This window comes from Marmota flaviventris, chromosome 4 (genome assembly GCF_047511675.1).
Source record: "Marmota flaviventris isolate mMarFla1 chromosome 4, mMarFla1.hap1, whole genome shotgun sequence".
Taxonomy (NCBI): domain Eukaryota; kingdom Metazoa; phylum Chordata; class Mammalia; order Rodentia; family Sciuridae; genus Marmota; species Marmota flaviventris.
The window spans coordinates 37,590,581-37,612,596 of record NC_092501.1 but is presented as its reverse complement, the minus strand read 5'-3'; the positions used below and the strand labels follow the sequence as shown (position 1 = coordinate 37,612,596).

Below are 22,016 nucleotides of genomic sequence, written 5' to 3'. Positions count from 1 at the left end.
GTAAATACACTCTGCATGGAGGCAGTTTTATTTTGTTTCTCAGCTGTCAAAAATGATGTTTAATAATAGGCACAGCTCAGCAAAAGAGGCAGACATTGCCTACAAATAATCATTCAACAAAATTATAAAAAACTTTAGAGCCTGTTGGAGTGACTTTTCATGAGAAATGGTAATCATGATAATAATAGTATTAGTGATAGTTACACTCTATTGCACTTTACTATATTTTGGCAATCTGATGACATTTTATTCCATTTTCTTGCTTAACATTACTCATTCTTCTTTGCTGTTTCATACTATTTCATTGTATGGATGCATCATAATTATTTTTCCCATCTCTCTTTGAATGACATATACATTGCTTCCAATATCTTGAAGTTGTAACAATGCTATAATAAATAACCTATTACATATTACAGCAGCTCTCTTTTGCATCTCTTTACCTTCTTGTGTATGTTATGACTTAATCTTAGGAAGAATTTAATAAACATCTAAATTTTGTTTTTCTGTAAAGTTGCTTAGTTCACATTTGACCTTAATTATTATCCTATCTAGTATTTCAAAAGTGATGTCATAAAGCCAAATTATATCACAAATCAAATATTTAACCTTTTAAACATAGACTTTTAAAATAAGCAATTAAAAATCTTGAAATTTTTAATCAGGCCCCATATTCCGTATTTTTATGGATTTTAGTTCACATTAATCATTAATTTGCTAAAAAAAAGTGGGAATAGGAGTGGAGCCTTTGCTAAAGAAGCAGCATTTGCAGAGTTTGCAGATAAATGAGATCATAGATTGCAAATTTAGGGTAGCATACATTTGGTTAAAAACAATTTGATCAATGCAGTAATTTGGCTTAAACAACAGTTGGGTTGAAAATGAATATCCTCTAGTTATGATTTTTTTAGGTGCTGGTAATTGTAGTGAATCATGGGTCGTTTTTCAAACTTTTGTGTTGAAACTTTCAGAAAACCTTTTTCTAGTTTGTCTTTGTATTTCTTTTCTTTTTTTTTTTTTAATTTTTTTTTTTTTTAAGAGAGAGTGAGAGAGGGAGGGAGAGAGAGAGAGAATTTTAACATTTATTTTTTAGTTATCGGCGGACACAACATCTTTGTTTGTATGTGGTGCTGAGGATCGAACCCGGGCCGCACGCATGCCAGGCGAGCGTGCTACCGCTTGAGCCACATCCCCAGCCCTTGCCTTTGTATTTCTAATTGATTTTTCTGAAAAGTATTTAATTGTGACTTTTTTCTTTTTAGTGAGCAAGTTTTTGTAATAAGCCAAATAACAATAAAAGGAGTTGTATCAAAGAAAAGGATCTGAAGTTTTCAAGGTTTGTAGTCTTTCCTCTAAAACCTTATTTTCCTAATAAATCAAATGTTAGTTATGTCTCTTTGACTGGTTTAGTTTTCATGTTGCTGAATTTCTGAGTAACTTTGAACAAAAGTTTTATCAACTCCTGCTTAAGGAGCCTTTCTTTATTCTAAGCAAACATGGAAATTCATAGTATGATCTTTATCCCTTTAAATATAGCATTCAAGAATTTTTAAGTCTCTTTAAAAATTAACTGTGCTGAGGTTGAATTCTGATTTCACCTGCAGTTATTCACTTTGTCTTATTCATTGTTTTTAAATTTGGGTTAAATTTTTTGTTATGAACAAAGGATAACAGACTCAGTTACTCATCATTTAGCTGTATTTATTAATGTTCATGGTGACTCTATAAAAGCAAAACCTTATCCTGTATTTAGCATTTTATTTTTAAAAATTTTAGATCAATTGTGATTTCAATATGTGACTGGACTTTGGATAGTAAGAGAGAAAATGTAAGCTAAAAATTGGGGCACATTTGTAAAGCTGTTAAAAGCAGACATAACTGAAAAGTATATCAGAGAAGCAAAAAGTACCTTCTATTTCATCATCAGGGAAAAATTGTGGAAGAAAGACTTTATGTGAAATAGATGTGAATATAATTACATTAAGCTTGGTCCTTACAGCAATTAGAATTTTAAAAAGGAAGAGAAGATATACGGCAGTGAAGCACTAGGGATCAAAGTAGAGAGGGTTGTAGTGTTGAGTCCACTAAATAGCAGAGACCTAACTTCCTGACCTGAGAGTGTGAAGTGAACAGTTATTTGCTAGCTAGATTAGTTAGTATGTTTTGGCTTTCAGGTACCAACAATATCCAAATAAAATGGCTTAAGCTTAAGCCATAAACTAAGATAACTGTTACCTATCAAGAAGGTAGAGGCAGGACTTTTCCACTGTTAGAATTAAGGGTCTGTGAAACTATAAGATGCTCAAGTACTATTCTCTGTGTTATATTCATCACATTAGTGATATTTGTCCTAATGGTTTTAAGATGGCTTTAGCACCTGGTGGTGGTGGTAGGGGGAGGTTAGGTTCACATGGAGGTACAATCAAATGCTATAGAGAAAGAGCAGTTTCCTCTTCCTGTGTATACCCCTTTATTGTTGAAGGTAACCTCCTCCAAAGACTTGCTATCCAGCTTCAGCTCTCTTAGGCCCCAGAGTTAGGATTGGGTTACATCCTACCTCTGCCCTGGTTGTAAGGGAGGTGAGAAGGAGGACTTTTTATAGAGGAGGCACTTTTAACCCCTGAAATATAAGCAGGATCTGTGAGCAGGGAGGAAGGGTGGAAGGAGTGATTGTTAGATAGGCAATCAACAGTGTTTGCCATATTTTCATTGAAAATCACTAAACTGCGCTTTGTTATCTTATTGTGATAATGTAATTCCTTAGAATACCAGTAAAATTTAAGTTAATATGACACTGGGAATTATGATACAGTTTTCTTTTCTCTGCATTGGGAAATCTGCAATTTCTAGTTCTTTTTTTGATCTTATATAATGATGATTGTCTTTAGATTATGCCTCCTGAATTGAACATTGGCAGCTTATAAAGCAATAGTTTCACACTATGGTGTTTATTCTGTTGCTAGAATGAAGGACAGAACAGAAACCCATACTTAGCTTTTGGGGTTTATGATGAAATAGCAAGTGCTTAAATGATTCAGCAGACTTTTTGATGAAGTTTCCATGAGGGACTTGTTACTGTCATTGGTATATGTAGGCAAGTGGCTTAAAATAATAAGAGGGCTCATCTGGCCTTTATGTTGAAATTAGAAATTTTTCTTGCCTTTCTTTGTCATAAGGGCAGAAATGATAGACTTAATTCTCTGTTATAATAATATAGTAATAGAAGCATAGCTTGGGATTAGACTACTTTGAAGATACATGAAGTAGATAGTCACAGTGGCTTTTACATAGTTATTGTTTTTCACAGTCTTCCCATTAAATGTGGAATCTTTATGATTGTATTCTTAGAGGGCTATTGAAAACTACATCTTGATTCTAGAAATTGACATCTGTCAGCCATCCACAATGAAAGTTCAGACCACCTATCCAAAAAGAAAAAGCAGGAATAAGTATTCAGTGAAAACATATATCAGTGGGAAGGTACTGAAATAGAGAAATAACAGGATTCCTCAAGAATAAGAGAAGTTTGTGATGAGAGGCTCAAGTTAAAGTGTATATCCCCTAAGTCAGGTATTAATAGTCTTTAGTCAAAAAAGAAATTATTTTGAATAATACTCTTTTTGGTATATTCTTATAAGTTGGCTCTAATGAGTTGTAGACTTTGGCTAATATTGATTTCATATTCTTTTCTTTTTTTTAATGATATATGACACACCAAAAAAATGTGAACCAATTCACATTAGAGGAAGAATCATAGTTGGATTTAAATTAAGTCGAACAAACTAAAAAACCTAAGTGTTGAGAAATTTTATTTCCTTGCCTTCTATGGTTTTCATTTATTTTAATACTTTCTTGGGTAAAAGTTTAAAAGATATAAAAGTGAAAATAACAGAAAGGTTATCCCATAATCCACCATAACTGCATTTTCATCTACAGATTTTCTGCAGTGACACAACTCTAGATGTCTGAATTAAGAAGCAGAATAGATGGATCAGCAAGGAATACTTACTATTTTATTCCTAATCTATTTACATAAATTCATAAAATTTCTAATCTATATCACTCTATTTTCGTATTTTTTCACAGTCAACTGCTATGTTCTCATGGAACATTTAAGTTTTTCTTTTTTTAAAAAATATTTATATTTTAGTTGTAGTTGGATACAACACCTTTATTTCACTTATTTATTTTTTTATGTGGTGCTGAGGCTCGAACCAGGGTCTCCCACGTGCAAGACGAGCGCACTACTGCTGAGCCACAACCCCAGCCCCACATTTAAGTTTTTCTAATTTTTCTTTGTGGTTATTAAAGTAATAGAAACTGGCAAAAAATGAATTAGAATTTAAAAAGTAGGATAAAACTCAAAACATTCTGAAAAATGAAATAGAGATGCTTAAAAATTGCTTTAAAAATAATCAAAAGTTACTGTCTGATATAATAAGTGAAAAAATAATGACTGGGTGTATTCAGTTTTTCTACTTTCTGAAATTGATGTTTTGTTTTAGAGTAATTTTATTCATCATAAATTGTTTTGTAGTAATTGTTTTATTAGAATTAATTTTAGATAAGAGTTACAAATATACTACAGAGTTCCCATAAACTCTTCATCAAGCTTTCTCTAAGGATAACATCTTTTTAATTTTTCCTAGTGGTACTAAGAATTGAACACAATGCCACTTTACCACTTCCTTTATATTTATTTTTGTATTTGGAGACAGGCTATTACAAAGTTGCCCAGGCTGGCCTGGAACTTGTCATCCTCCTGCCTTAGCCTCCACTTCTCTGGGATTGCAGGCATGCACCACCACATCCAGCTTCTAATGATAACATCTTATATAGCCATGGTACCAAAATTAAGAAATTAATTTTAGTATAGGTATATTTATTTATTTTTAGTTGTAGATGGACACAATACCATTATTTATGTTTATGTGGTGCTGAGGATCAAACTCAGTGCCTCACATGTGCTAGATGAGTACTCTACCACTGAACCACGACCACAGCCCTGGTATATCCATTTTTGGTGGTTGTTTGAGCCAAAATCTCCTGTTGACCAACATGCCCTTTTAGGTGAACATGTTTAGTACCCTGTGATCTGATCTTTCCATTCTTAGGCTACAGGTGACTGATTGTCTTTTGGGCAGATGTCCCACCTTGTTCAATCTGAATGCTGTCCAGAAATCTGTGATGTGACTTTGTCAATAAAGTGGTTTTCCTGTTGTAATTTCATTTTTAATCTATATGTATCTTTATAATATCATTGTTTCCCTTTATAAAGGAATCCAAGTGTCTATTTTTTTTAACCCAAGCATAAATGGTACATATTAGGCAACAGCATCATAGTTCACTGTCAGTGGAGTATGTGTATGTATGTTTTTGAGGAAGGGGAGGGTCCTATGGGAGAAAAAATGGTGAGAGATCAAGAGACATTTACCAGATTATGTCTCTACATAGGGCCAATTTATTGGCTTTCCCAATAACCCTCTATTGTATGCTTGTTCTTTGTGGTGTTTGAATCTGTTGATGAGGACCTTTCATGGGTTCTAGAATATTTTCATCTGTTACCCCCTCAAATACTATCTGTACCCTCTTCTGTTCTCTTTGTCTTCTGTGTCTCAGTCTACTCTTGTAAAATACTAAAAGTATTTTCCAACTTTTAATTTTTTTGTGATTTATTCTATAAGTGCCTTTGGAGAGGTGGAGTGCCTCCTTAATCCAAGATTTACGATTCCCTGAACCATGAAACTATGCAAACCTTTGTTATAAGACTACAGGGACTGGTTTACTTTTAGATGACTATTACTTTGAGAATGTTGCCCTTTGGCGCCACAGGTCATTGTGGGGAAGTTACCTTTTTAAACTCATTATTTTATTTGGGTTTTGTGCTTTAAATTATGTTCCTCTTAACCCATAAGACCCTCAAACAAAAATATTTTTCCTGATGACCAGACACCCTCAGGTCAAAAGCAGCTCTAATGTTAATTTTCCCTAGACTCCCTAGTTTTCCTTTATAGTTTTGGCTGAGTAACTCCTTACTCTTCACTTGTGACTTTTAAGAATTTGTTTTTCATACTTCACCCAATATTTTTTGTTGTTTTAATGGGAAGAATTGATTGAAATCTATCTTACCATTTTGGAAAACTGGAACTTATTTATATATTTCTGGTATTGATCATGATTAAATTAAAAAAACACATTCTACTTGATGTTGCATTATATCTATAGATTCATAAGGGGAGCCTTGACATATTATTGTTTAAAAAGAGTGTGGAGCATCTTTTATTATATTCATTGTCTGTTTTCTTCAGTAAAGGTTTTAAGGACCGGATTTTATTCCTTTGCAGTTTGTATTCATATACTTTTTAAAATTAATTAATTGTTTTGTGACTTGGGGATTGAATCTAGGGCCTAATGCGTACTAAGCATGCACTCTACCATTGAGATATATCCCCAGTCCAAATTTTAATTTTAAAGAAACTTGTCTTGATGATTTGTTTTTATTTCATGTTTCCATTTTAAATGGCTTTAACATGAAGAAGGTACCCTATGATTTTAGGTATCATATTTCTAGGCTTCTATAATTGCATTCTTTAAAAAACAAAAACAGAAACTTATTTTGGTCTTCTGTTTGACTTTAATATTCAAATTAAAAAATAGTGGTTGTCTGCTTTTAACTTGTATATGTGTGCGGTGCTGGGGCTTGAATATAGGACCTAGTACATGCTAGGCAAGTTCTGAGCTCTGCCCCACTATCCCCTAATTATTTTTTAACTTTTTATTGTTTAAATTTATGAGAAAATTTTGGGTTTATTTTATGTATTACACTTTTGTTTTATTCATTCATGTAGGAACCATTTGTTAAGACTTATTATCAACCAGACATTGTGGTATGTGGTAAACAAGACTAACGTGGAACTTTCATCCCAATGTAGAGGCTACTGATTGCAAGAATGTTAGCTAGAAAATAATAGCGTATTGCATTACAGGATAATAGGTAATACTTAACATTATATAAGGTGCTCAGAGGCAGCCTCTTCATGAAAGAAGCATTTAAACAGAAACTAAAGGGTTGAATTGGAACAACCTGAATAAAGAGCTATGGGAAAAGCATTCCAGGTAAAGGAAACAGCATGTGAAAAAATTGTGGTAAAGGAAAGACCTTGACTCTTTTAGGAATGGACAGAAACCCAAGTCTGAGTGGAGAATGGAATTTTTTTTTTTTTTTTTTTTGAGCAGCAGATAAGGGTCAGATTATGGAGGTAAGAGCTTTATATTTTACTCTTTATACAGCAGGAAATCCAATTGGAAGTATAGCAGGCATAAACTTTGTAGACTACAAATTTAAATGTAAAAAAGACAATACTGTCCTTATTTCTCTGTAATTAAACTTTTCTTAGCTATAGAGCTTCTTGTTTCTACTGAGTAGAAGAAAATGATCCTGCTGAATTATCTTGCCAATTTAGGATAAAGTCAGTAGCTTAGAGTTTAGCTAAGTTAATTCCAGATTAATTCAAATCCTTGGGTAAATACTTGGTCCTTTGTGTAAATGTTCAGTTTTTCCACATAGTTCCCTCCACCCCAACAGAAGATATTAGTAAAGAAGTCTGTTTCCTGGTAGTGAGGGGGAGGCATACCATCTTTGTGTCATCCTCTGTCCTTCTAGGACATTGCTAATGACTGGCTTGATCTTGAATGGTGCTCTCTGCCCCTGCCACATCTGAGGCTGATGTCATTGCTGCTTTCTTGGCATCTGGTCATTATATCTATACATGCTGGGTTCTCCTGAATCTCAGGCTGTTTTGAGCTCACTGGCTCAAAGGAAATCCTCAGTGGTTTTCTGCATCATACTGGTCTGTGTAGGACTCTGAGTGGCTTTTTAAGAATATGGTTTATACATGTCACTGGCTATTGCATTGCTGCCAACTGTGATCTAGTGTTAGATACAAGGTTTTGCCAAATGTAGTTTCCTCTATCATTACATATATATATATATAAAATTATCTTCTATTCTGGTCCTTCCCCACTGACATATTAGATATTTTTGTTACCCTTCCTCATAGTAATACTTACCTCCAGATGGGGCAGGAGGTAAAATTCTAACTTATATCTAATCTAACTTTGCTCTCTTGTTTCTCTCTGAACTCTCTAAGTTTTTATGTTGTCTTGATCATTTAGGGGGAACTATAGTTGTTAATACCTGCCTTTTCCTCTACCTGTAGTTTACATTATGAACTATGCCATCAAAATGTTCCTGCTTTGGGGCTGGGGTTGTGGCTCAGCGAAAGAGCACTCGCCTAGCATGTGCCAGGCATGGGTTTGATCCTCAGTACCACATGTAAATAAATAAATAAAGGTATTGGGTCCAACTACAACTAAAAAAATTTTTTTAAATGTTCCTGCTTTGATTAGTGATATTTAAAGCCACATTTGTAGTATTTTAAAAAGCTCTCTTTAAGTTTTTAGATCTTAAAATTGACATCCTTATTAGCTTTCAATAATTATAATTAATGGATGAAAGACCTAAATATAAGAACTAAGTGTAAGAAAAACTATAACTCTAAAAGAAAATATGTAGGCAACATCTTCTCAAATATGAAACCAAAAGTGCAAGCAGCTGGACTAGAGATGTAGCTCAGTGGTAGAGTGCTTGGCTAGTATATGTGAAGCCCAGGATTTGATCTCTAGCACTTTAAAGGAAAAAAGAAGAAGAAGGAAAAAAAATTGATAAATTGGACTTAAAAAAAAATTAAACATTTGTGCTTCAAAGAAAAGCAAGCAAAAAGAAAACAAAAAGAAGCTGGGTGTGGTGGTATATACCTGTAGTCCCAGTAATTTGGGAGGATGAGACAAGAGGATTGCAAGTTTGAGGCCATCCTGGGCAACTTAGTGAGAGTGTCTCAAAATAAACAGGGCTGGGGATGTAGTTCAGTGGTAGACCTCTCCTAGGTTTAATCCCCACCTCTTCAAAAAAATCTTTTGTTTTGAACTAATATTAGGCTTCTATATAATAGCTTTGATAAGATCTTCATGGTAGAGATAAATGTTAGATTGCTTATAGAGTAAGTGGGTATAGTTGGTGAAAGAGAGCAGACAGTTCTTTTAAAAATCCTTTGCAATGGCTAGATAGGGTAGTGCAGGCCTGTAATCCCAGTAGCTCAGGAGGCTGAAACAGGAGGATCACAAATTCAGAATCCACGTTGGCAACTTAGTGAGGCCCTATGCAACTTAGTGAGCCTCTGTCTCAAAATAAAGTTAAAAAAAATAATAATACTATGGGCTGGGAATATGTCTCAGTGGTTAAGCCCCTCTGGATTTAATACCTGGTACCAAGAAAATTAAATCAAAAATAAAAAAGTTTTGCTAGGAAAAATGGTAGGGATACAGGATAGTAGATAGAGGAGCATGTTGAATCTAGGTAAGACTCCAGCATATTTATATGGTATATGGAAAAGTTCATTAGAATTTGAAGATTAAGTAAAAAGGAAATGAGTGTTATTGGACATTGTCCTTAAGATTAGCAGGAATGGAGTGAAATACTGGGTTCTAGGAAGAATAAGAATATAGTTTCTGCTGAAGTAGGAGTAAGGAAGAAGGGATATTACAGATGGGGAAGTGTATGGATGGTAGGTGAGGAATTTGGGGAATCGACATTTGATGTATTTTTTTTTTTCAGTGAGGTAAGAAAAAAACCTGCTGAGATTGATTATAGGGGAGCAAGATGGTGATTTCAGGGGAGACATTGAGAAGAAAAGGAGTGTTTTGAGAAGGCTATTAAGGAAATAAGAAGGTGAACTGAATTAGAGTACTTAGAAGTACTTCATTGTTCTGGAATATATAGTTATGTGAAAGATTTTCTTCCCCTTTTCTCAGGAGTTAGCAACCTAAGTGAGCAAACAAGTTAAACAACTGGGTCAGTCTAGTTTGAATTTTATGGGCTAATCTGACACAGTGGTTAAGGAGACAAGAGGTTAAATCATGAGAGTGAAGTGATGGACCTTTGAGTCTAGGCTGAATAGGGAATAAATGAAATCAGAAGGTAGCCGCTGGCATATTAAGTGGTTGGTAGTGGAGATTGGATAGTGGAATTTAAAAACAGGAGGACCAGTTGCTGGTTATGACAGGATACAGATCTTACTATGGAGTGGGTTTTCAAAGTATAGACAAAGTGAAGATTATTGGATTGAGATAAGGGGACTCTAAAGCTAGATTGTTAGAGGAGTTAGCAATACAGACAGTGAGTTGCTCAGAAAAGTAGCAGATCCAGGGGTGGGAAGGTTCTGAACCAAGTTGCAAAGTCATAGTGAACATAAGAGTGGCCAGGTCAGTAAATAACAGAAACAAGGAGAGAGAAATTAAGAGATGACATAAACTGAGGAGTATTTGGGGAGTGGTAGTTTATGCCTGTAATTTCAGTGACTCCAGAGTCTGAGACAGGATGATCTTAAGTTTGAGGCCAACCTCAGCAACTTAGTGACACCATGTCTCAAAACAGAACAAAACAAAAACCCTAAACTGGGGATGTAGCTCAGTGGTAAAGTGCCCCTAGGGTCAACACTCATTACAGAGAGTCAGAGTTGGTGGGTGGGGAGAGAACATAAGCCTCAGTAGAGATACTTTTATGTGAGGGTATCAAATTGTGATGATAAATAAATGACTACTCAACTGTGATGGTAAACAAATAATGACTTCTACAGGCTGCATTTGTTGAGTGAAAGAGTAGTTGTCACTGAGGTTTTAGTTTAGACAAAAAGATTTCCAGAGTGTTGGTGAAATTAATTCAGGATTTAGGGTATTTGTTTACAGTGTAACAGTTTAAAGGGCTATCAGTGACTGTTGTTATTGGGGATATGTTAGGGTAGAGGAGAAGGGGAACACATACAGAGCAAGAATGAGATGAGAGTGCAATGAGAAAGGGGAATTACTTGTAAGGACTTAAATTTTGGATGATTGTGACAATGATGAAAAATATGGCGATCTTAGCTGATCTCAAAATTTTGATTAATTTTGTGGGAAACTGTGTTTATGCTAACGGATTGAGATGCTGGATTATGCACAAAGCTAGATAGCTTCATTGTTTTTAGGTCTACTTAGTAAGATTTAGCATTTTGTAGCCTTTGTTCAGTGTACCATAAAATACCCTAGCAAAAAACTGTTTTATTTTTTGACAAAGCTCAATCCTGGATGAAAAGGAAGACCCGGATGGAAGCAATTATTGCTTGTTGGATTTTTTTTTTTTTTTTTTTAAGAGGTGGGTGAGAGTATAGATAACCCTAACTTCAAATTACGGTGATAAATACTAGGTCTTAAAGCCTTTGCAAAGTTTGGTGCCAGGTTAAGAGAGAATACAAAAAAGTTGTATAGTAATAATCCCAATAATAATAGCAGCATGATTGACTAATGATCTGTTTTAAGACATGTAGAATTAATGATAAATTCTAAAGTATAACCTGAAATGCTACATATTAAACATGCATTTTTCAGAATTAGAAAATGTATCATTTCATAGTTTTAAAATTGTACTCTGAAAGTTTTGCCTTTCCTGAAATGCCTATCTTAAAATACTGATTAATCTTTGGCATGTTTAAAATATGCTTTGGACTTACTCAGGTCCTGTAATACTTAAAATCTAGAAGCATGTCTTATTTCAGAGCACTAAGAAATATTCATGTGTATAATTCTGCTGTTTAAACCAAGAATAATTTTGCCAGCAGGAAATATGACTTCATTACATGTTTAACTGTCTCTGGTTCTCACAAAACATATGAATGAAAAATATTAGAAAGAAATAATATTTCACAATATTCACTGACATATGAGTAGAAAATATTAGAAAGAAATAATATTTCACAATTTTCCTATTTTTTCAACCAGTGGGCCAACTTGCCTCATGTTTGTTTGCTTCTTTTTTTTTTTTTTTTGGTACCAGGGAATGAACTCAGGGGCACTATTCAACCACTGAGCCATATCCCCAGCCCTTTTTCATATTTCGTTTAGAGACTGGGTCTCCCTGAGTTGCTTAGTGCCTCCCTTTTGCTGAGGCTGGCTTTGAACTTGCGATCCTCCTGCCTCAGCCTCCTGAGCTGCTAGGATTACAGGTGTGCGTCTCCGCGCCGGCTGCCTCATGTTTCTATTGTCATTTATTAGAACTTTATTTCAAAGACAGGAGGTAGCAGATGAGTTAAGGAAAATTTGGGAGGTAAAAATTCCATCTACTTTTTAAAAAGACATTTTAGCATTGGCGTTGTATATTGTTTTCTTAGAGTTTCTTTGTTTCTTATTCTTTTTAAAGCAACCAGGTTTATTGAGGGCTGTTCTGTAAAGAAGTAGGTTCTATCATCAAATAACTTTGAGAAACTGAACACCATGTCCCCTCCCTGCTTGGTGATTCACAGGGAATATCAATTTATATCACATTGATAAAGGCTCCAGGAAATGGTATTACGACTAATAATGTAACATTTATCAAGCACAGTCTAGGGCTCTCTTCTAAGACTTGCACATGCATTAATCTTTTTAATTTTTTTTTTGTACCTTGAATTAACTCAGGGCACTTAACCACTGAACCACATCCATATTCTTTTTTTTTTTTTTTTAAGAGAGAGAATTTTCTTAATATTTATTTTTTAGTTTGCGGTGGACACAACATCTTTATTTTTATGTGGTGCTGAGGATTGAACCCATCGCCCCGCGCATGCCAGGCGAGTGCACTACCACTTGAGCCACATCCCCAGCCCCCATATTTTTTTTTATGTTTTAATTTTTAGATAGAGTCTTGCTAGATTGCTTAGGGCTTAACTAAGTTCCTGAGGCTGGCTTTGAACTTGTGATCCTCCTGCCTCAGCCTAACAAGTTTTGGGGATTACTATCATGGGCCACTGCATCCAGCAATCTTTCTAATCTTTACAAAAACTTTATCTACTATAAATCACATGGCTGAGCTGAAATGGAAGAGCTGGGATTCAAATCCAGGAAGACTCTAGAGCTGGGGTTATGGCTCAGTGATAGAGTGCTTGCCTAGCCTAGCATATGTGAGGCACTGGGTTTGATCCTTAGCACCATATAAAAATAATAAATAAAATAAAGATATTGTGTCCTGTAAAAAAAAAAGGAGTGACTTCATAGGTCTCAAGCCCAATATACTACTTGCAGCCAGTAAGGAAACAGGACTAATGTTAAATCCAGCATTTCTCAAACTTGTTTGACTCTAGAACCTCATGATTTTTCAATATTTATTTATGGATTAGTTGTTCATGGATTCGACCCTAGGTGACCTTGCCTGAGCTGGCTTACACTGGTGATTGCAGACTTTTTTAAACATATTTTTTAGTTATACATGGATGCAGTATCTTTATTTTTTTTATTTACTTTTACGTGGTGCTGAGGATCGAACCCAGTGCCTCACACATAGGAGGCAAGTCCTCTACTACTGAGCGATACCCCAGCCACCTAATTGCAGACTTTTACAATGGCATTGTTTTAAGATGGAACTAGTTTTTTTCTAACTAGGTTCTCTATTGATAATACTAAATGTTATATTTATGTGTGAAGTTTTCTACCTGAAACTGTTTTGTATTCTGTTTCATAGTGACCTTCCCAGGAATTTTTAAAAAGAGCTATAATTTTTTTTAATCCAGGTTGTTATTTGCACTCTGCTTTTCCTGCCCCAAGATTATATTCTCATAAAGTTTTTAATGTTTAGGGATCTTAGAGATGATCCAGTTCATCTCCTTTATTACTTACTTACTTATTATTTTTTGCAGGTTAAGAAAGTGACAGCCATTTAGTGCTGTGCAACATTATAATAATTTCATCTGAATTTGAACATGATGCTTTTTATTAGTTATGTGGCCTTAGAAAAGTTACTTTGTTTCTTAAAAGTTCTGTCTCTTCCTCTAATAGACCATGATAATATCTTGCAAGATGGCTGTGAGAATTAAGTAAGAAAACTCATGTAGTATCTGGCATATCAAATGTTCTGTGTTAATTGTCCCCTTTTTTCCCTTAAGGAGATACTCTATAAAGTCTGTACATGAATGAATTATGAAAGTGCTTGGAAAGGAAGAAACAGTTTTTTAATGTGAACTGCCCCAGTTTTACGCTGGCATCAGCTGATTTGTGGTAAAGTGATGTTGTCATGATACAGGTTATATGGGAGTTAAAACCAGTTTCCTTCTGGTTTTCCAGATGACATAATAAGCAGTACCTGATGGGGTAAACATAGACCTGTTTATTAGCTCACTTATTATTAATGTTAAACTAGCTTTGTGCTGACTTCTTCTGTTCTTTTTGAAATTTTACTGTTGCCATTTAAAATCTCATACAACTTCAGTCTTCATAGAATGTTTAATGATTTAAATCCTCCTCCAAAACATGTGAAGTGTCTTTTCTAATGTGGCATCATCTGGTAGTATTGTTAAAAATCTGCATGTAGGACAGAATTTACTACTGGATGCTTGTTTGGTTTTCATGGCACTCTATGTTTGGGGTTTGTGGGTATTACTAATGTGTGTAACCTAAACATTTAAACAGTCATTTAAAATAGAACTATTCAAAGAGATATCTATGGGGATTTTTCAGTTTTACAACTTCCTGAACAAAAAGAAAATGTGTTTGAGAGCCAGGTATTTTGGCATGCACATGTAGTTCCAGCTAATAAGGAGTCTGAGGCAGGAGGATCACTTGAGCCCAGGAGTTTAGGCTAGAGCCTGGACCTTAAAAAAGAGAAAAGAAAGAAAGAAAGGAAAGGGGTTTTAGTTTGAGTTCTGTGATGGGGGATTTCTAATATTCTGTTTTAAATCTCTTTTATAGCCCTAGTACATAGTAGGCATTCAGTAAATATTTAACGATGAACTAAATTTAGTTTCCAATCCTGACTCCATCTCTTGCAACTTCTATGACTTTGACAGGTTTCTCTACACTTCAGTTTCCTCATATATAGAAATCCCTATGTTCCAGGGGTTTTGCAATAATTAAATATTTAGACATATAAGAGCCCCACAGCAAATGGCACATAGTAGGTACATAATATGTTGAATGTTTCTCCCAGACACTTACCTGCTTTCTTCAGCAATGTTTTTTTTTTTTTTTAATTTTTTTTGGTTGTCAATTGACCTTTATAATTTATTTATATGCAATACTGAGAATGCTAGGCAAGTGCTCTACCACTGAGCTAGAACGTTGCCCCAGCCCCACCAATGTTCTTTTTAAGCATATTTTTCTCTTCTCATTCCCTGATCATTTAGAAACTATGTTCAAGAGAGAATATGATTGACAATTAAACTGGAAATATGTTCCTTTGCAAACCATCCTTAGAATGTCTTAGTAGAAATGATTTTATGTCTGATAGACCTTGGTTTGAATCCTTGCTTTGTAATATACTGGTGTTATGCCCTTATGTAAGCCTATTATCTGTAACGTTATTGTTAGACTAAAATAAGTAATAATATGCAAAAGGCATATAGTTCATTTTCTGGTTTGGATGGGACCCAAATAAAAGTTATTACTTTTTTAAAAAATATTTTTTTAGTTGTAGATGGACACAATACCTTTATTTTATTTGCTTACTTTTATGTGGTGCGAGGAATCAACCCAGTACCTCACACATGCTAGGCAAGTGCTCTACCACTGAGACACAGCCCTTTCCCAAAAGTTATTACTTTTAATTAAAACTTTTTTTTTTTTTTTGTACTGGGGATTTAGCCCAGGGGCACTCTACCACTGAGCTACACCCCCAGCCCTCTTTTTTTTTTTTTTTTTTTTTGCAGGGAGCCAGCAGGGTCTCACTAAGTTTCTGAGGCTGACCTTGAACTTGTGATCCTCCTGCATCAGCCTCCCAAACTGCTGGGATTATAGGCATGTGTCACCTGTCTAATTTGAAACTGTTATTAATCTGGTAGATTCCATGGTTAATTCATGAACATAGCCTCCTCTAATCAAATCACATTATGAGCAAATAGAACACTATGAGTGACTAGTGGGCATATTTTTATATAAGTAGCTCAATTTAGCCTTGCCTAGAATTAGGTTTCACAAAAGTGGTATTACCTGTTGTACTTGGGTAAAAAGAAATTGTTTGGCTCTGCATTTTGCATGACTTTAAAATGTTGCCTTTTCTGTTGAATATCAAAAAAAACTATCAGAGAACTTTATGAGTAGTACAGTATTAAATTGTTTGCTATTTAAAATGCTTTTCTTCTTTTGCTGATCTCATTTATTAGAAATAAACATGTTTCCCTCCTGTACTAACGTTTAACACAGTATTAGCAAGCCAAATTTAATAAAATATTATGTCCAATTTAAAATTCACTTGAATTGTTTAGACAAATATGAAATTGATTCCTACACTGGTGGACTAAGCATTGCAAAGTAGGAAATAATGAGAATTCCTAGTAAATAGAAAAGCTTAAGTAGGGATATTGTAGAAAAAAAGGTTTAATTTTGAAATTTTATAATATACTTATCAAATTAAGAACAGAGTTTTAAATGGGTACCAAAGCAATCAACATTTATTTCAGAAGTTGACTTTCTCTGATGAGAAGGCAGCATCAATTTTCTTTTATGTAGGGTTTCTTTTGTTAATTAAGATATGTAGTTTTATGACATAGATGTATTAGTGGCATTAAGTACGTTCCCGTTGTTTTGCAGCCATCACCATTATCTAGTTCCAGAACTTTTCATCATCCCAAAAGGAAACTGCATTTCACTCACTTTCCATTCCTGCCTTCCCCCAGCTCCTGACAGCCACTCATCTGGTTTATGTCTCTGATTTACTTACTCTGTTTCATATAAATGGAATCACACAACATGTTGCCTTTTGTGTCTGACTTCTTTCACTTAGCTTAATGATTTTAAGGTTTATTCTCATTGTAGCATATATCACTACTTCATTCCTTTTTATCTGAGTGATATTTTATTGTGTGCCCATACCATATTAATTTTACCTGTTTGTCAGTTTATGGATGTTTGAGTTGTTTCTATTTTGGGATATTATGAATAGTACTGTTATAAATGTTCATGTATAAAGTTCTGTTGGAACATGGTTTTTACTTCTCCTTAGTATGTATCTAGGATGGAATTACTGGGTCATATGCTAACACTATGTCTAACTTTTTGAAGAAGTACCAAAACTTTTTCAAAGCACCCGCATTCTTATTTTTTATTTTTGAAGTGCAGTGGATAGAACCCAGGGCTTTGTGTGTGCTAGGGAAGTATTCTACCATTGTGCTAGACCTCCAGACCTGTTATATTAATTTTAATGCTCTTATACTTTGGAAGAAATGAAGAAAAATGGCTAGTAAAATGTTGATTTGAGACTATTCATACTCAAAACAGCCAGCCCTTCTGCAAGCCAGATGGATTATAAGAATTAAGTCTCAATTTGCTTTACAGAATGAAAACTTTAAAATATAAACATAACGCTATAGGAATAGTGTCAAATTTTTGTGCTGCACTGTTACTCCACCCACCTACTTCTGGAAGTTTAGAGTATGCTTGGAATTGATGGTATTTACTTTCATATGAGGATAGTTTTCTAAAAGTGACATATTGGATTTCCTGGCTTTCTTTGTTTTCACTTTTTGTTGCATAGTTTACTAAAGCAGGAAATTGAATAATGCTTTTTCTACAGAAAAATATATTTAAAAAAAATTTTTTAGTTGTAGATGGACACATATCTTTATTTATTCACTTATTTTTATGTGGTGCTGAGGATTGCTGAACTTCAGCCCTAGGCATATAGAAAATATTTTTCAATCAAAATTTAACTATAAATTTGTAGTTTATCAGGGGTGTAATCTTAAGATATGAATCTTGGATTTGAAAATGGACTTTCAAGCAAGCAAAAATTATTCTGTTGGTTATAATGTCTGAGATAATACTTGAAAATTTTTTATGAATAAAAAATTGATGAAAAGTTGAAGAAACTGGGAGTAGACCTAATTAATTGTAATTAAATTTTCTTGAATGTAAAATAAAAATTTTCAATCATCGTATAAAGACATCACTTATCACTTAAATCTTTATGTGAGGGCAGGGAGTAAAGCTCAGTGGCTGATTGTGTTTATCATGTGAAATATACATACACACACAATCATGTTTCTGTGAAAGATATTGTGTTAATTAATGTGTTAATGTCTTAGGTGGTTAAGAGACATTTCTGTCTCCACTGATGCCGTTGTCTCTTTCATTTGTAATCAACAAATGCTTATACAGCTTTTACTAATTAGCATAAAATGAAGTCATTGTAGAGAGGTAAAATAAAATGGTTTCATTGGAAGTATAAAATATTAAAGCAGAGCCACAAGTGGTGGTGCACACCTGTAATCCCAGAGACTCAGGTGTCAGAGGTAAAAGGGTCTTAAGTTCAAGTTCAGCCTTACAGCAACTCAGAGAGATCTTCAGGAACTTTGTGAGAACTTGTCTAAAAAAAATAATAATAATAAGCAAAGGACTGGAGTTGTAGTTCAGTAGTAAAGTGCCCCTGGGTTCAATTATCAATATTCCCCACAGCACTCCCAAAAGGATTTTTAAAGCAGAAAATGCACTCTAGAGAAATAACTTTTATGGAGTAATTTTGAATGCTAGATTAGGTGGCTTTATGCCTTACTTATTTCAGGTGTTAATCCAGGTGAATTTTATATTTGGAAGAAAAAAATGTGATTATCATTCATTCCATAAAGTTTGAAGGGAACTTTGTGTATCTGGATAAATCATCCTATTCCTTTGCAGATATATTACAGATATTGAATTGTTTCCTTTCTTAGGTAAATTTTTTTCAGGTTTTAAAATATGAAGGTCAGTAATCACTTTGGACATTGAATAGGTTGTCTACTAAATTCTGTAATTATAACTTACAATTTTCAGTAATTTTTGCAATTATTTTGATGACTAAAATAATTTGTTATTGTCACTGAATAACTTTGTGTTGTATACCTTTGTCTACCTCATTTTGGGAATGTTGAAGTATAGATAGTTGCACTTGCATTATAGAAATATTGCGTTTACTCAGATTTTTATTTGGATATTGACTCTTGTAATTACTTTTTTGTATTGTTTTTGGCCATTGTATTAAGTTTATGATCGATAACCTTCTGTACTAACTATAATTATAGTTAATATAGAAATAGAAACTGCAAATAATTGATTCAAATAAAATGTTGGTGGCTATTTTTATTTAAAATATTGGTAAGGAGAAAGAAGCTAGGGAAATTTTGGAGGGCAAGTTTTATATTATGAAATCCCAATTTAATTATTTATACATTTAGAAACAGTATGAGTGACCAAAATGTGATTTCTAGGAAATTTCTGGGAGTACCTGCATACACTCCATAATTCTTGGTGCTCAACTTTTATCTTGCTGCCAAGATTATGGAAAATATTCATTTAGTTGGAAATCATAATGCATTTCCTTATAGAAGCAGGGTGGTTGAATAGTGGTCTGAATTCTTATTCATTATTCATTAAATGAATATTTTAAAGACAGAAGGCAAGTACTTTGTTATATACTCTTTGTGTTTACCAAGATGTTGTGCAATTCCTATCTCAGAAAAATCAACCCCGCCCCAGCAGCCTTTTGCTAGTTGTGGGGAGCACAAAGGAAAAGAAGTGGTTGAAAGTTACCTAACAATTATGCTTATTCCTTTCCATTTCTGTGGTTCTTAGGTACTTTATGGGTTAAATTGACCTCTGTTTATTGTCCAGTATCTAAACTTAATTTCATAATTTTTTCTGTTTGGAAAAAATGTTTTTTAAGTTTTAATAACAAAACATAACAACTGGGAGAACACACAATCTGTGTATAAGTTGGAGAACTTACCTCTTGTGAGTTTGAATAGTATTTACCTCAGCATTACTGAATTAGTTTGTACAAAGTTTTTCATTTTAATTGATAACTTGCTTAGAGTGAATGATTGACAAAAAAGTGTAAGATAAAGTATGAGTAATTTTTAAGACACACTTCGTTCTTCAGTGTAACAAGAATCTTTTTTTTTTTTTTTTTTTTTTTTTTTTTGTGGTGTTATGGGGATTGAACTCAGGGGCACTCTACCATTGAACTATATCCCCAACCCTGTTTTTTTTAGAGGAGGGATCTTGCTAAATTGCCAAAGCTGTCCAGGAATTTATGACACTCCTGCCTCAGTCTCCCTGCCCCTGGGTAGCAAGTAACTGGGATTATAGGAATGTGCCACCATGCCTGGCTAGTTTCAGTGATGAATGAATGAATTCATCAGAATGAATCAAAGAGAACTTTCCTATGTTTATTTATACACGACCAGTGTAACTCTACATCATTTACAACTACAAGAATGGGAAATTATACTCCATGTATGTATGATAGGCAAAAATACATTCTACTGTCATATATAACTAAAAAGAACAAATAAATAAACAAAGATAAAAAGTGATAAAGTACTAACCATATTAATAATATTTATAGCCAACATTGCAAGCAATGAATAATGTTTGCTTTTTATTGAGAGATTTTGTAATTCTCTTACACTATTATGAAAAGTATCTATAATAAGTACTTTATAAAGTACAATAATAATTTTATATTTAATTAGTTTCAAGGCAAGCTAAAATTATGAGCAATCATATTTGCTCCTGTGGATATACTGACAAATAAGAAAAACAAAATTCATGTCATTATGGAACCTAACTTCTAGTAGAGGAGACAACTAAAGAAGTGAGACAAGTACATTTCAGAGAGATGAGGGCAATGGAAGAAAAGTAAAGAGTAGGGTATGGGGATGAAGGGTGACTGGTATCTGTGAGACTTTTTAAATGGAGTCGGGGAAGTGTCTTTGAAAAGGTGATATTTGAGTACAGACACTTTAGTATACCAGGGCGGGAACCATCCAAAACGGGGCAAGAAGTCTCCTTGCTTTTCAGATGTACAAAGTTGCATGATATTATCGTTCTTTCCCTGAAAACCCTTAGAAGCCAAATTAGAATTGAAATTTTTACAAACCTACCAGAGAATCAAGGATACATGGAAACCTAAATGAACCAAACGAATGATTCAGAAAACAATTCAACCTTCATAATAAAGAAGAAACCCATGGCTGCTCTGAGATAAAACAGCCTAAGGAATAGGAATCTGCCTTAGATGGGATGAAAGGAATCAGCAAATTGTCTTCTTTCTTTTTTCCTCCTCTTTCTTTCTGTTTATCATCTTCTTCCTACTCCTTCTCCCTGCTTTTTTTTTTTCCTGGTTCTGGGTATTGAACCTAGAACCTAGAACATGCTAAGCAAGCACTCTACTACTAAGCTATATCTGCATGTGGACTGATGCAACAGGATAGAATCCTGTGGAACATCAGCTGAGGAACATCAGCTCTTGTACCAAAGAACCTACCTCTTGCTCTTATCTTAATCATAGGTCTTCACTGAATGCTTCACAGAATGACAGAACTCCTATTTGAGTCATATGGAACCTCTCCTAAGGTTAAGGCAGCACTGAGAGAAACTAGCACATGCTCTTCAGATTTTCAGTTCTAGAAGGCTGAAGACAGGCAAAGATCTGGAGACAGGTTGAGACCCCTACCTTGTACACTGGAACTCCCTGTATTCAACCAGTAATGACTGAGGAAAGGGCTAGAGAGGTGAGAGACATTAAGCTACCATCCAGTGTAGGAAAGCTGACCTCCAAAAGAAGGTGGGGACTGGGGATGTGGCTCAGTGGTAGAGCACTTGCTTGCCTGCCTGGTATGTGTGAAGCCCTGGGTTCCATCTCCAGCACTGCAAACAAACAAAAAAAGGAAGGACAATGAGGAGGAACAGGGCTGAAAGAGAGCACCTGAACTGCAGAAAACAAGGTCTGGTACCCAGAGATCTAAGAGAACACTCTAGCAAACCAAAAGCCTGGCAGTTGTGTTTTAAAAAGGAGAGTTTCCAGAGGGCACATTGGCACATACCTGTAATCCCAGCAACTAGAGAGGTTGAGGCAGAAGGATTGCAAGTTCAAAACCAGGCTCAGCAATTTAGCAAGACCCTAGGAAACTTAGTGAGACCCTGTC

The 22,016-nt window shown here is 34.5% G+C and overlaps 1 protein-coding gene across 12 annotated transcripts in view; it reads left to right on the top strand.

Moving 5' to 3' along the window:
* Shld2 (shieldin complex subunit 2) overlaps window positions 1–22,016 on the top strand; it is a 79,618-nt gene that overhangs the window by 5,481 nt on the left and 52,121 nt on the right. For 10 of the 12 annotated variants that reach the window (XR_011707306.1, XM_071611111.1, XM_027940004.2 and 7 more), the window contains one exon: window positions 1,263–1,336. The exons of the other annotated variants lie outside the window; for them this stretch is intronic. The gene's annotated coding sequence lies outside the window, so the exon portion shown is untranslated. The remainder of the gene's footprint in view (window positions 1–1,262; window positions 1,337–22,016) is intronic. 12 annotated transcript variants of the gene reach the window in all.